At 40.4% G+C, this 16,401-nt stretch overlaps 1 long non-coding RNA gene across 3 annotated transcripts; it reads right to left on the bottom strand.

Moving 5' to 3' along the window:
• Window positions 1–5,559: 5,559 nt before the first annotated feature.
• On the bottom strand, window positions 5,560–16,376 carry LOC146561860 (uncharacterized). Of its 3 annotated transcripts, none has more exons than XR_014894578.1 (7): window positions 14,253–16,376; window positions 13,117–13,749; window positions 12,626–12,832; window positions 11,532–11,608; window positions 11,253–11,328; window positions 8,590–8,668; window positions 5,561–8,486 (listed from the first exon to the last, which is right to left on the bottom strand). It is a non-coding gene; the product is annotated as an uncharacterized LOC146561860 (long non-coding RNA). The 3 variants fall into 3 exon arrangements; XR_014894577.1 differs by having other exon boundaries at window positions 11,481–11,608; XR_014894576.1 differs by having other exon boundaries at window positions 5,560–8,486; window positions 11,253–11,608.
• Window positions 16,377–16,401: the final 25 nt, after the last annotated feature.

Raw genomic sequence — 16,401 nt, forward strand, 5'->3', positions numbered from 1 at the left:
GGAGATGACCTGATGCAAGTTATTGAAGGCTTCAGACAGCGATGGGGGTTGAGTCACTTTCCCATCACTGCTCCTGGGGACAATCACTGTGATTAATTCAACTGCAAAGGTCGGCACTCTGTCATCCTTCAGGGCATCATCGACCATCAGTTCTGGTAAGCATACTATGATCTACTCATTATGAAAAACTGAAAGGAAAAAAACATACATTTTAATGCCTCAAACGTTTATACAGAGCTGTGTAGAGTAGCCAAAACTCTAGTATTGTAGCGCCACAATACCATTTCTACATAGAAGCAAAAAGTAGTAGTTGCAAGTAACTGTTTGAACAGTACTGTGATGATCTTTTTGTGTTGTTTTCCTTCAGTTTCTCTGCTTTCAGGAATCTGTTTCCCTGTGCATTTAAACTCACTTTACTTGTATTGTTTTTTTATGGAACATATTTTTTAAATGATTACCATTAAATCAATGAGTGACCCTTTATAAATATTTCATAAGTAATCAAGTGTTGCTTAATGTAGTGGTGAACAGTTACTTTTTCACTAATACTATAATAGTAACAAAAATATGTTGCAGTAAAACTCTTAAAAACTTTTTGAAAAAGTTTCCATAATGAAATGTACCCACCTCACCATCAGCTTTCATATATTTTATTAGAACATATTGCATTTTCTTGCACCCATACCCAGACCAAACAGTATCGTTTGACTGATGGCCCAATTTTGCTTTAAGTTATAAAGTAAAGTTATTGTGTTATTTACATTTGGCCTAATAATGATGGTAAATGGCCTGTATTTATATAGCGCTTTACTAGTCCCTAAGGACCCCGAAGCACTTTACACATCCAATCATCCACCCATTCACACACTGGTGATGGCGGCCACAGCCACCCTGACAGAGGCAAGGCTGCCGGACACTGGCGCCACCGGGCCCTCTGACCACCACCAGTAGGCAACAGGTCAAGTGTCTCGCCCAAGGACACAATGATTGAGACTGTCGGAGCCGGGGCTCGAACCAGCAACCTTCCGATTGCAAGGCGAACTCCCAACTATTGAGCCACGATCGCCCCAATGATCCTTATTGCTGTTTTAGAGAGGAGTGGTGCTTCAAAGGATAGTTATAGATTTCTGTCAGAATCTGCAGATTACACAGTACAAATAAAATGTTGACGTTTCTCCAACGTTGTCTTCCCAACAGTTTCACTGACATCTACACTGTTTGGCCAGGAAGCGTTCGCGATGCCAGGGTTCTCAAGAATTGTGAGATATACACAATGGCAGAGAGAGGGGAGCTATTTCCACCAGTCAGTATCTTTGAACACAGTGAATTGTAATTAAAATTATTTTACCATTCTTCCTTGTTCATGTGTGTCACCTTGTAGTCACATTATCTTAGGTTACAGAAGAAATCATGGGTGTTGAAGTTCCAGTCATGCTGCTCGGTGACCCTGCAGATCCCCTGCGAAGCTGGCTGCTGAAGGGATACGCAGATACAGGAACCCTAACTGAAGAACAACAATACTTCAACGAGCGACACAGCAGAGCCAGGATGACAGTGGAGTGTGCATTTGGCCGACTTGAGGGTCGGTGGAGGTGCCTTGGGAAACATCTTGATGTGGACAGCCACACTGTTCCCACAATAATAAGTGCATGCTGCACACTCCACAGTTTGTGTGAAAAACACGATGAAGCCTACAATGAAACTGATATAGCTGTTCTGCATGATTCTATCTAGAGGTACCGAAGGAGGCATCTTACCAGATGTTCAGCCAATGGGAATCAGAGAGGTGCTGACCCAGTTTTTTCATAGTCAACGTCAAGGCACAAAAGCCGTGGTTTCACCTCATGGTCAATAAAGCTGATCTTGAACGTTAAGTGGTGCGTTCACAAAATGTCAAATAAAGTATTCAAAGTTATTTTTGTATGAAAAAATAACTTTTTTCATAAAAAGTTATTTTGTTATGAAACACACAAACTTTTTATTTATTAAGACCCGAACTCTTCCGTGGCATGCATTTTAAATTTCTCCTTGATCTTTGGGTATATTGGGACCCGATGAATGTAGAAACAAAGAATTACCAGATTTTTTTTTTTTTACCTGACTTTTTGAGATCCACATATGAGGATATTCGTTTAAAATTTTGATAGAACAGTGGCAGTATAACGTCCTCTTAAGTGGATATCAGGCTCCTGTAGAGCAAAATTAAGTATTTTGGTCTAGACAACCCAAAATGTGATGTCCACATATGTGGACGCCAGGTCCTAGGAGGTTAAAGTAGTTTAAGCCTGTTCATCTGGGGGAGGGTAGGGTGACTTTATAGGCCTGGTTAAAGGATGCACGCTGAGCCTGATCTCGAGGGTTTGGTTGTTCTGGTCTAAAGGGCTGACTCGGATTGTGAGATGGTGGAAGGGCATTACCAAAAGGAAGAGGTTGAACTAAATCTTGTTGGAAAGACAGAGACTGATTGGACATATCAAATGGTGGAGACTGAGATAAAGCCATGGGGTATGGAGGGGAATGAATGAGTGAAGATTGTGTTGGGCAGTAAAGATGTGGAGCTTGTACTGCCTGCTGGTAGAAAGGTGGTTGTTGGCATGTGATAAGCTGGGTCAACATGGAGGGAACTTTAAGATCGTGCTCATGCTGAGTTGCTTGCATCTTCAACAGAAGCTCCGACTCATCATTCTTCAAGGCGTTTGTAATCGTGTCCGCAAATATTTCCAAAGTTGACTCCATCTTTGACTTTCTCTTCCTGCTCTTGGCAGATGTATGTGTAAAGAGAATAGTTGTTTGTGTTATTTCAACAAAAGGATAATTTTTATGTTCAAGGATAGAGGGAATTTTCATATGCAGTTCTTGTACACACCTTGGAGAAATAAGAACATCACCAAAATAGTATAGGTCAGAAATTAAGAGTGTAGTGTATTTGATCATTTGGGTCAGCTCACGGTTTTTATTTGAAAAACATTGCACAATCTACAGTATGTCTTACATTACAATCTCTCCCTTCTCTCTCATTGACAAAATGAGTTGTATTAATTAGAAGATACGTGTGTGCTTTATCCATGCTTAGGAATCCAGAGTAAAATTGAACTCTTAGGGATACATTATTTTGCCTTGTGAGGTCTCGACATGACACTTTACTTGAAAAATGTTTTTTCTAATAGGATAATGAAAAGTTTGCAACAACAATTTTCTATTTAATATATGTATGCATTCTTTTTTATGCATTCTTTATCTGCACTGACTGCAGATGAACTTTCCTTTGAGGCAGAATCAAATGTCAGCAACACAGGAGTACCATCACCCAGTGTACAGGCACCTTTTGAAAATACAAATATACAATCATACAACCTATTAAAATGCTATGTACATGGTTACAGCTGATGTAGTTCAGCCTTCATTTATAATTTCGCTATTGCTTACATATAGAATGTTCTCAATTTTTGTTCAGTAATTTATTCAGTTATGTTACGTGTTTAGACATGGGTTATACAGAACGTTTAATGTAACGTTACTTGCACCCACAATTTTATTCTCCACACATGACTACAACAAAGTACAAGTTAGCATACCTTTTTCACTGTTGAGGCTGAAAGCTGGACTAGCGATAGCCCCTGGACTTTCAGGCTGTTCTTCGGCTGTTTCAATGGAGCTATCGATCAGCTCTATTGGCTGACAAATGGGTTTGTCGCCCAAAACACAGTCAAGCTCATCATGAAACGGCAGGTGACTCGACCACGTCCGCTTTGTTTGTTTATATCTTTAGCTTCTTTAAACTTGGCTCTGAGGCTCTTCACTTTCCTCTGACACTGTAGCCACGTTCACCTGTGTCCAACCATTTCTTTGGCAATGCACTCAAACACAGCCCGGTTACAATACCACGCTTCAAGTTTAGCTTGAATAGAATTGTCTCCCCATATGCTAATCCAGACCTTCCCAAAGTGTGGGGCCCGCCCCCTAGGGGGGGGGGGGGGGGGGGGGCGCAGATCCATTGCAGGGCGCGGTATGAAAAGGGGGGGAAAAAAACCAAACGCTTGGACACTGCTAGCACGGGGGCCACAGAAACGCAAAGCAGGAGATGAAGCATCGCTGAATATGTTTCCAAACCAACTTCATTCTAAGCCAAAGACTAGAAAATATGCTGAAGCAAATCTTCTCTTTGGTTTCACCTGCACAAGTGCTGAGGTAGGTCTCCCTGCAGGATTGGTTTTCGCTGGGCTCTTCAAATCCCGGACAAACAGGATCCCACAGCTGTTTGTTTTTCAACCCATTTTGCACAGAGAGGCATTTTTTGAAAAATGTATTGATAGCATTGTTGAACATTATTACACAGGAAAAAAACAACACGTAAAATAATCACACCGTGACGCCTCTGCCTTTGTAAATGGAGGGACAGTAACTGCGTGTAAAACCTGCAGACAGTCAGATTAACAGCATTTCGTCTCTATCTCCATTCTGCAGTTCATCTCATGTAAACAATAACGTGGCCACAGCGTGACGTGAATAAAGGCACATACCTTTGACGTTGTGTGACGAACTCTGTATTCCTCGTCCATACGTAAACGCAAAAAAGGAGTTTTAAAAAAATCTCAGTTTTCGGTGATTTGAAACACCGTTTACGTGGACGAAACAGCTGTGTTTTCAAAAATACTAAGAGAGAGTTTGGAGATTATTTTATTACTACCTGCAGATTACTTGTATTTGCTTAATTGTTTACTAAATGTTTGAGGTGTGAAATAAACCGCAATGGAGCAAAATATGTGTGCGTGTGGTTGGAGGATGTGTTTGTGCGCACGTGCACGCGCCGGAGGGGGGAACATTTTTCTTGCAAAACAAGGGGGGGCCTAGCAAAAAAAAAATTGGGAACCACTGTGCTAATCAAGTCCAAAACCTCAGTTTCTGTCCATTAACTCGCTCCGTCTACAGTTTCCGCCATGCTTTCTCGTTTGTCTTCTCCGGCGCTGATAATTGGCGTCTGTCTTGTGTCAGTGACGTAAAAGACGGATTTAATGCGGCATGACCGTTCAAACAGCAGTCGCTTTCTAAAACATCAAAAACATGCTCCATAAAGCACCCTCCAATAGCCAAACCCATCTGTTCTCTGATTGGATAGTTAAATTTGTGATTGACATGACATTGGCCAATCAGATGAAAGGAAGAAAAACGGGGTCAAAATTCGTACTTGTAGCTTGATACTTGAGTGCAGAGTTTCACACATATTTTTTGGCTAAGTCCACACACAAAATCTTTTTACACATACAAATCCTGATTTACAAATACAAAATATTTATGACCACAATTTGAGCCCATAAATATTTCCCAGCGACAGCAGAAGTGAACAGCTGGATGAGAAATCCATTCAGCATTAAAGCCTCTGACATACCCGAGGATTTCTCAGTTGTTGAGCAGGAGAGCTTTACAGAACTATCTTGTGATGAGACACTGAAGTCTGCTTTCAGAAATCAGACATTGTTTGAACTTTTGGATGCAGCTGCGCAGCAAATACCCAGCACTTTCAGACAAGGCTGTGCACGTTCTCCTCCCATTTGCGACCACATATTTTTTTTGAGAAGGGCTTCTTTTCACTCGCCTTCATAAAGACAAAATATAGAAACAGATTTGATGCTGAATCCAACTTGATGCTGAAGCTGACCTCAATCGACGCAGACATCACAGAACGCCATGCACATCCCTCTCATTAGGTATGAAGACCAAGTAACAACAAAATTTTAATGTTTTGATTGTTTCCATGTAGCTGTTTGTCACGGTCTGCAGAGACAGGCCGTGTGGAGGTGTGTGTAATGGACCCAGGTGCGTACACAAGTGAGTAGACGGGAGTGAACTTAACAGAAAGCGAGCCTTTATTATGGCTGAAGACAAAGTGTACAAACAAAGCAGGGATAGCGTGACTAAACTAGACTATAACTAAACTGGGAAAACTAGTACTGTGACAAACTAAGAAGACTCGGTCATGGAGGTGAGAACACAGACGACGCGACACAGACTGTATGAAACACAGAGACTAAATACACATGAGGGATGATCAGGGGAAGTGGCCACAAATGGGAGCACAGCTGACACACATGAACCTAAAGACAGGACAGGAGAAGTGAAACTGAATACACTGACATTGAATACAGACTTTCAAAGTAAAACAGGAAACATGGAGATTAGACATGACAAGAACTAAACATAACCACGCAGACATGACGCATGAACCGGGGAGACTTAGTACAGGGGGAGATGACATAAACAACTAAGGAACAAAACTAAACTGCAATCTAGAAATTAACTAGGTGAACTAAGCTAGGTGCAAATGAATACAGAAGATACATGGAACTCAAATACTGGGTCGCTTGACCCAGGACCATGACACTGTTGTTATTATATCCCTTTTGCTGTCATTGTTTTCATGCAGTACACTTGTTAACAATCTTGCTAAGTGTTTCAGTGCAGTACATTTGTCACATCCTGAATGTGTAAATGCAGTGCACTTCATATTGTCACTTGATGGGTGTTTCAGTCAAGTACAGTTGCGGCTTTTTATGACAGTTAAAATAAATAACATTCTTATAAGAAATAAAATTGTCTCGTGTAAACTGTATATGTTGTTAAATAGGTCTATACTATTGTATTTTAATGTCGGTCATAATGGTGGTACTTCAAAAGCCATATATTTTCTGAGGTGATACTCATTGTAAAGAGTTTGAGAACCGCTGCCCTAATATAATAGGCTGATGAAGGTTTCCACTTTTTAATAATCCCACCTTCACCCCAAAAGATTCATCTGCATGGAGCCATTCGGTACATGGAGAGAGGTAGGAAGTCCTCTTCCCTTTTTTGGGTGGAACAGCCAGGCCCCTCCAGTTCTCAACTGCATCTTCATCAGCCAGAGGAATGTTTGTGGCAGCATCAGATCCCACAGACGGGTGAGCATCCATTTTCATTTTGTCTTCTGCACTGCGAGTCGTCATGGAGCCAGAATTGGCATCTGTGACTTACAGTGATTGTTGCCTCATCTTTGATCTTTTGCAGAACAAATCCGCATCTTTCCTTCGATGAAGGAAAGATGATGAGCAATAAAGGGATTGACACAAACAGGCAAGTTTTCGTGTTTGAACTCAGCTTCAACAGTGGCTGAACTTGCTGTGATGCTGGTGCTTTGGAAGAGAGGGACCATTATTCATGTCCAGAGTGGCAAGTAACTTGCGAGTCTTATTATATGAGGAATAATCTCAGGGAGAAAGTGAATATTATCTCTATCCTCGTTTGCTGCAGCAGGTGACCTGCTCTCCTCACATATTTCTGTTACCCAGTGTCGTAGGTCAGTCTGGATCTCATCAACTGAATCCAATCTCTCACTTTCCTCTGTCTGTTCATCTGGAATGATGATGGAGTCTTGAGGAATTTGGGCTTTCAGGTATTTCTTGCAGCTTTCTGAAGGAAGGGCGGCTCCTTCATCACATTCTGCCTCACTGAGGGCCACAACAGTGATAGCACGTAGGAGCTGTTTTGCATCGTCCAAGTATTGTGACTGAAGAAGCTTTGCTAATGACCTGACAAAGAAATCTTTAACACGATGTGTTTTCTTCTTCAGGCAGTCCCACTGGCATATCATCTTGATGCAGTGCACAACATCAACCCTGATAAAACAAGGGGGGACTTTGGCAGACTGGGTTCCAAGAAGGACATGAAAGCATTCATTAAGGTAGGACTTCAGATCAGGATGAGCAGGGAAATCCTTGACCAGAGCTCCCAGAGTAAAGTCACTCCCAGCTTCCTTTGGCACAGGTGCACCTGCACGAATCCATTCTGTCAACCAGTTTGTGATGGCATTAACATCATGTTTCTCTGACAGCATTTGCACCACTGAGACACTGAGGCAATTGTTTTCTGTCAGAATGCCTTGATAAAGGAAGATATGGCCATTTGGTGTAAGCGGTTTTCTCACAACTTGCATCAAACACACAGTTGGGGGAGATTTTTTTGACAATGTCTTGTAAACATGCATCTGTGTTTGACTCCAGTAATGACAGAAAACCTGTCCAGCCCAATATCTCGGATGCTACCACTGTGAGGAACACTATATTTTAATAATTGCAGAGATGCAATGGGGTCCGAGTCTATTCTCTCTTGTTTGGTTTTTCGCAGAGTGGCCAAATTTGGAAAGTGGCTTGGCTCAGGATCTCCAACATCCATCAAATCTGCTGCCTGCGCTGACCTCCATACAGCTGGTTCCATTCTGCCCTCACACAACTCTTTAGCGATTTGTTCACACAGGTTTTCAGACATGAACCGCTTGGAGTGGCAAGTGTGCAAGGAGAGATCTGTATTTCTCATGAAACACTGGAGTTCAATTGAACTGTTAATTGCCGTCTGTCTGTCACATGACATTTCTTACTGGCCATGACACTCCTTACAGCACAAGAGTAGACCACTTTGGTCCATTATCGAGCAGTCTGGGATGTTGACCTTTGAATGACCTATAAAATAAAGTGTAATATCTCAAAAGTCAAAGCAGCACAAACGATAATTTTACCTGCACAAATCTGCACAAACGAAGTACTAACTGCTCTGCCTACTTGCCTTTACTTTTCAAGTGGGTGGGTACCTGTGTCGATTATTGGTATAGGTGTGAATCCAACTTGGTCTTTTTTGTTGTGACCTAAAACCATATCAGAAATAAATAAATGCCACTTCACCTTAAAAGCCTTTTTAATTGTGTATTTTTTTCACAACTGTTTTTTCCCCACTTAAACAGATATTAGTATGGTGACTTCAAAGAGACTTGACTGCAGAACAATGCGCATCTTCAACAAACTGGTTTGGTGAATCACGTTTTTTCTGAATTCTTAGTCAAAATCCTTGCTGTGTTTGGGCTTACATAGGCCTGCTGCAAGGACCTAAACGCAGGACTCGGAACATGGAGGAATGAACTGAAAGAGGCAGCTTTACTGTGCTGAAAAACTCAGATGACAAAATGCAGGGAACAGAACATATAAACTGGGAAATAGGGAACTAACATGAAAACTTGAGACCTACGAAACTAAAGACTAAAAAAACTAACAAATTACACTTTAACCAGGAGCACGGAGGAATTACACACCTGTGTGAGGGTACGATGCAACAACAACTGTCTGGGAGAACTGAAAGAGCCGGTTCTCTAAAAAGAGCCGGAAATCCCATCACTACGCGATAAGGATCCGGCTCGTGTCGTTCACGTCAAAGATCCGGCTCTAAGAGCCATTTCGTTCGCGACCGACACATCACTACTGGGAAGACAGGACTAAAATTCACAAGGGAGAAATCAGGGAGTGGGAGACACAGCTAGAAGTAATCAGGCAGACGGGGAACAGAAGCTGAACACAAAACACCACTATCAAAATAAAACAGGAAGCACATGACAGGGACAGAGACACGGACTCGACACCGAGCAAGGTACCAAACCTAAGAACTAGAACTCAGAAAATACTGAGCTAGGAATACTTGAGAGAGAAACCAAAACTAAAAGACTAGCAACGACACATCATGAAATCTAGGATAAATAACACAAAACAGATAAAGACCTTGAACTTAAATTTGCCAATGAATTGGTATCAGAGCCTCTCACCCTAGCCTAGCAACTAAGTTAAATGATTTCTTCCAAAGTACCATTAATGAAACTGCACAATTGTTTTATAATTCACGTCACTCTCAACAAAATACCGGGGGAATACCAACCCCAAAATGGATGTCTCTTCTCAAGACTCAAAGTTCAATATTCAAAAAAATTACAGAAAATGAAATAGAAAGTATATCTCAAAATTAAAAAGTTCTAAAGCAAGGGATGAGTTTGTTTGTGATACCAGTTTTTTTAAGCATTGTAAATCTTGTATTTTGGTCCCTATCTTTTCAAAGATAGCGGAAAAGTGGGTTGTGAATTCTATCAATGAGCATCTTAATGATTCCAACCCGGTTTGCACTCTATGCAATTCAGATTTCACACTCTTCATTCAACTGAAACGACTGTCTGCTTTTGTTCAGATGGTGAAGTCTTATTTAGACAAGAGCCGTTATGTTGCGGCTGTTTCTGTTGATTTTAAGCATGCGTTTGAGTTCTTATCTAGACTGTCAACATTTAACTTTAGTAATCACACTGTTAAATGGATACAGTCTTATTTATTAGATAGAAAACAATGCGTGCAAATAAAGAATAGTAAGTCACCCCATCTTCACTGTACGAAAGGTGTACCTCAGGGTTCAATTCTAGGCCCCCTGTTATTTTCACTCTATGTAAATGACTTGCCCAATGTGTGCAAAAATGTGGACGCGATCGTGTATGCTAATGATACGGTAATTTTTCCACAAGCCAAAACTGCTATTTTTGCAGCCCATCAGCTTTCATTGGAATTACGCGATTTACAAAAATGGCTGAATGACTCATGCCTGTGCCGTAATTTTTTAAAAACGTATCATTGTGTTTTAGTAAACCTAAAACAACCGTGGCTGCATAAAAGTTTGATTGGGTGCACAAGAACTAATTAATGTTGAGGAATTTAAGTATTTTTTGAGTGCTACTAGACTTGAAATTATCCTTAAAAAAAAAAAAACGTTAAAAAGTAGCAAACTGTAAATGTTAATATACGGAACTTTAGACATATTCGCACTTCATTAACAGACACAGCAGCGATTACATTACTCTATGATACTGGCTCATACTCCATACTGTATTACAAGTTGGTCTTATACGAGTCTTGCTTCTATTGGGCCAATTTAAGTATGCTACAAAAGAGCATTGAAAATATTAGACAAGAAACCTTTGTCATACTACCATTGTCAAATTTTAGATAAATACAAGTTTTTAAATTTTATCAATTTCAAATTATTTAAATGGGAAAGGACAAGCCTCCCTATTTTTAGGAGTAATTTAAAAGGGTGGCTGTGATCATGTTTAATTAATCATGGTTATATATTGCACGTGAAATAGAGTTAGAGCATTACAAAAAGGGACACAGTTATTAGTGTAATGGGTCAGTGCAATATCAGGACAGGACTTATGTGCAATATAACTGGTGTGTTTCCATTATTGTTTTCTATATTGGCCTATGTTGTCCACTCTTGTTGTCATTGTTTGTTCTAATATAATGTGATCACTGTTTTTGTCCTTGTCTCTATATACATGGTCTGTAAATGATATCTGTATGTTTTTATACAGAGGGTCTGCTGATGGAAATGAGCCAAAAGCTGTTGTTATGGTCTGGGTGAAGCACCTGTGTTCCTGGTGTCTTCACCCCTGGGCGGGGCCCCTTCGTTTCCACCGACTAGCTGCACCTGTGAGCAATGAGGCTGCAGAGATATAAGACCAGCAATCCACCATTGCCAGATTGTCCGTGAATCTGCATTAGTGAAGGTTATTGCAGTAGTTGAATGTTGCCATTGTTTTAGTGGAATTAATTCTTTGCTCACAGTCAAGCCTCCAGATGACAGGTTGCCTTTACCTCACTGTGTTTGACCGCTGGATTACTTGCAGCTCCACTAGATATGCTCACCTGCCCAGCACATGGACCGTGCACTAAGATCTCTCTTTGTTTCCCGCAGACCGTCTCCCCCTCTGTTTCGCCTCTGCCTGTAGAGAGTAAGGCTATGTACATGAGTATGTTTGAAAATGGAGATTTTCAGGGTGTTTTGTTTTAACTCCCGTCCACACGTGAAGTTTTGAAAAAAAAATATCTCCGTCCACATGAAAACACTAAAATGAAAGACTAAACAGAGTTTTGTGCCCTCACAACCTGAAGTGCTTCTGAAAAGTTTTTGTTTTTCTGAAAAGGGATAATTTTGGGTTACTTTTCATGTTCCAGTGCTTCAAATGTTAATGACCAAAGAGAGTATTTTGGTTCATCTACACTGACAACCTAGGAATGAACAAAATACATACAGCATACATAAATGTAATTTAAAAAAAAAAATTTTTTTAAAGTGAATTTATTCAAAACCGACATCGGGATTTGGGTTGTGAGAGCGTCTGTGTTGAATGTAGAAGTCACGTAAGAAGTTCACTCTGACACTGTAATCTGTAATCTAAACGAGAGGAGATGAAGGCATGGACAAGCATTTCCAGTTCACCTTTGGATACAATAGTCCTGAGTTTGGCAATGTTTCTTAGATGAAAAAAGCAGGAGCGGGTCACAGACTTGATATGAGCATCAAACGACAGTGATTGATCAAAAATTATCCCAAGATTCCACTGATTTTATCTTGGAAAAATCCTAGAAAGTCATTGCAGTGCTTATCTGAAAAGACAGGTGTGCACGGAGTTGCGGGGGAGACTATGTTATTTACTGTGTCGAAGAGAACCTTAGGATTTCTTTTTCCTACTGCGAGTAGTTCAGAGAAATAAGTGGCTCTCGCATCTTTCACCATGTTTTTGAAGGTAGATAATAGTGGAGCTTATGAACTTCAAGTTTTGTGGCTTTCCACAGGCGCTTAGTTTTACGGAAAATTCACCTAAAGCTGTGAATAGCTTCTGTGAACCAGGGCAGGGATTTAGTAGTGCTGCCGTTTGTTCATGTTGGACTAAAAGATTATATATGAAAGGAGTGCAACCAATCAAAACTCTCACTTTTGGGATTCGGGGCACACATACCTTGTTATTCAGACACTGGGAGAGCCATCTTTCTAGAAGCTCCTCTGGTCCTGATGACTCCTGCTCTTCCTGGTCAGATCCTTGATTGTCTTTGTCCTGCATAGATTCTCTGTCCTCTCTCCTTTTCACTTTCTTTGCTGCATATGTTGAAAATGCATTCGTTGTCAGTGCTCAGCTCTGGAGGGTGTCCTCTGCAGGGTCCTTAAGCTGTGCAAAGCAATATTGCTCATTATTAATAAATGTAAGTGTACAGATAAATGTATAACATAAACAGGTCTGACTTTAGCTTGTTTAAATAACCTTGGTAAACCCTTTTGGCTGTGATGGCATCACAGCACATAAATGTTGCCACTGTGTCGTTAAGTTTTACGTCCCAACTGTTGCTTGGCCGGGAAGAATAATTAATGTTTTAAAAAGAAACCAGATGAATAAATTCCATGACACTTCAACCCTACTTCATAGTATGTCTAAAAAATTAAAGGTTTTCTTACATAAGTGCTACTGGAGAAATATAGCATGTTGAATGTGGGTGCAGTCCCCATATTCATCTTCTCCCAGGCTGCCTTGAAATTTCTGGTAGCTTATGATGAACACCTCCATTGGAACTGTGGGGAAAAAGTAGATGCCTCCGAACTGCCTTCAATATTTTCTCTAATAGCTGTAACGCTGCAACCAGGCGTGCTCGTTCCTATAGAGGGACCGCTGCTTGCCCATGGTACTTTTGAGTCTTGTGCTGTTCAACCTAATAAATCAAAAGACATGTTCATTCTCTCTGATCAGCTGACTAAACAATGTATATGCCTCTTAGGTAACTATAACTCTTATAGTTTTCGTACTTACGGATGATGTGGGCACCATGCTTAGTTTTTTTTCTACCGTTTCAACCCCCTCTGATTCACTGATAACACAGCCTCCCCATTCCAAGGGCTTTCCCTCTATAAAATACCACTGTGCAATACTTCATTTTCTCTCTATCTCATTGTACATCTAAATATTCTATTCCTCAGTACTCATGTTGATGGCCACACCCTTTCGGTGGCCAGTTATGGAAATGATGTATCCACCCAACCGTCCAAAAAACAATTTTACTTTTGATCCGATCTGGGGTTGCTTCTCGAGTTTATCTGTAGAAGCAGAAATAGAACATTGTATGCATTAGTATGTCATGCTAATACATATAGTGCATTTACATGTGCAGTTCTTTTGTGCAGATTATAGAGGGACTTTATAAGCACCATTTCTCAAGGACCACAAGAGCACCACAAAGCACCAAACACATTTTCCAGAATAACCATACACACAAACCCAGTTTTCAGTTCCAAGTCCCTGTAATGTGTCATGAGACCTGGGGTTAAAGTCCCACCCCCTGGTCGCCTCTACATCACAGCTAAGAGAAGTTCAAAGGTCTTAAAATCAAACAAATGTGATAAAAAAATATTCAAAGTGATAAAACAGAGCTTTTCTCTATTTCCACTAATGCAAACGTGCTAATCATTTCAAAGAAGAAGTTAAATAAAATAAAAAAAGGTAATTAACAGAGTTAATTACAGTACATTAACATTAACAGTAATCCTAGTGGATATAACACTCTCCTTTATGCTGTTTCGCAGATAAACCTGTTTCTTACCAAATCTTTTATGTTCTGAACTGTTCTTCCTGCCAACACTGGTTCCTCTGCCAGTTTCCAATGACTGCATTCATTTCTGGTGGCCAGTTTCCCTTTGTTTATGTGGTCATTAAAATGCTTCATCACTGCAGCAACCTCAGCCTTGGACCACCTTTTTTATGGGAGCTCTTCTTGAATCACGGGCTTGAGAAGCATTTTTATCTGGAAGAAGCAGAAAATTGTTGGAATATCCAGCAACTGATCTCCTCAGTTTTAAACATTTGTTGATTGTTGTTAAAAGAAGGGATGCTACCCTCTCCCAACTTCTGAGGTGTGTTGCTACCATCAATATCAAAATGAGCTAATGTTCGCTTTAAATATTACATTGTCTCATTTTAGACATTTGATACATTTTCAGTTTTCTAGTGTGTAAAAAGATAAGTTGAATACAAGTTTTGTGATGCATGCTCAATCATTAAGCCAAGTTCGTCCCAAAAGGTTGATTCTGTTCGTCTGGACGCAGCGTTTCATGACGTTCCTCCCACTGAAAACAATATGTCCAGATGAACAGAATCAACCTTTTGAGATTTACTTACCTTAATGATTGAGCATGCATCCTCTGAGCACCATAGTATGTCTTGAAATAGTCAGGGGACACCCTGCCCTAAAAATGTTTGTCCGCTGTCCTTAACCTTGAGCTTCTGAAAATAATGGACTACATTTAATGGCTACAATGTGGTGATTCTGTTAAATCCCTTGAATTAAAGCTGAAAGTCTACACTTTTAATCACATATGGATTGATTAATTTTAAAATCCATTGTGGTGGTGTAGGTGGTGTACAGAGACAGAAATACAATAAAATTACAAAGAACGTGTCCATCAGCTTAGGGAACCAACTGTACCTCATTTTATTGATTCTGTCTTATTCTATTTTAAATTTATATTTTAAAACACATAAGGGTACTTAGACCTAAACTTCCCTTACCTTCAGAGGGAGCGGCAGTTTCATTGCTGTAGGTATCCATAGTAGCACTTCATTTGCTGGTTACACATTTTGATTAAGTTTTAATATTCGCAACAAACACATTTTATCCACTGAAACCAAAATAGTCATAACTTACCACAATCTCCAGTGTCTTGGACCTGCTCTGCGTTTGTGGACTCAGCGACTGCATGCACAGGCTCACGTGTACCACATGCCGACGTTGCGAGTTCTGTACCATCATTGTACACGGACAATTCTGTTAATTGTCCGTGTTTTAAGGTTTTAATTCTGTTGATTAAGGATAATGATCAACTCCTGCCTAGCCCTAATATTTGCTCCTTTCAATACAAACCTTGAATTTCAATCTCATCCAGCGATTTTCCCTGGATCATGGAAAGTCTTTTCTCCATTGATAAAAGAAGTTTGGAAATCTTGGCCAGCTGTGCTGTGTTGCTTGGATTATCGTTATGAAATTTAATGTACTTCTAAGATGGAAGGGGTTTTTTTTTTGTCTTGTTTTACTCTTTTGCTTCGAGCACTATGTAAATGGTAAGATCTTTATTCTGTATTCATTCAGAGACTTGAATGCTAATGAAAAAGAAAAAGCTGTGGCTTCGTTCTCCAAGTAACAAAAGGCATTTGCTGCAGATTTTTGAAAGTAGTGAGGGAGAATCTGAACATCTTCTGTGAAGGGCAATGTTTATACTTTGTCTCACTCGATGTGTTCAAGGCACAGCGAGACAATTTGAGGCTTACAACTTCTTGAACGTGTCAATGGACTTGATTAGGGCTTAATCCTCTGCTCGACAATGGATAATGTCAGAGATTTTGTGTAGTGTATGTCCCAGTTTTTGTGCGAGGCTTGTGAATGACAGTGTCTCTTCAACGAAACCTGAAGCTTTCTTTACCGCTTGCACAACTCTCTGGAAGTTAGCAGACATTATGGCTTTCTCCATGTTATGCACGCAGACACAACAAATATCCCACTTCACTAAGCTTCTGTCGAATATATTCTTACTTTGTGGTAGGGCTGAACGATATATCGCATTTGCGATAATATCGCGACATGATCAAGTGCAATTTTCTAACCGCAAAGGCTGCGATTATACTCTGGACATGTCCAAATTCATGGGCTGCATCCTCCTGAGGCCGCATTTGTAGACCGATTACGTCACAGCGACGCG

This window comes from Mchenga conophoros, linkage group LG12, assembly GCF_057382185.1.
Source record: "Mchenga conophoros isolate Kocher_MC1m ecotype Shallow Benthic linkage group LG12, M_conophoros_male_GT1.1, whole genome shotgun sequence".
Classification (NCBI taxonomy): Eukaryota; Metazoa; Chordata; class Actinopteri; order Cichliformes; family Cichlidae; genus Mchenga; species Mchenga conophoros.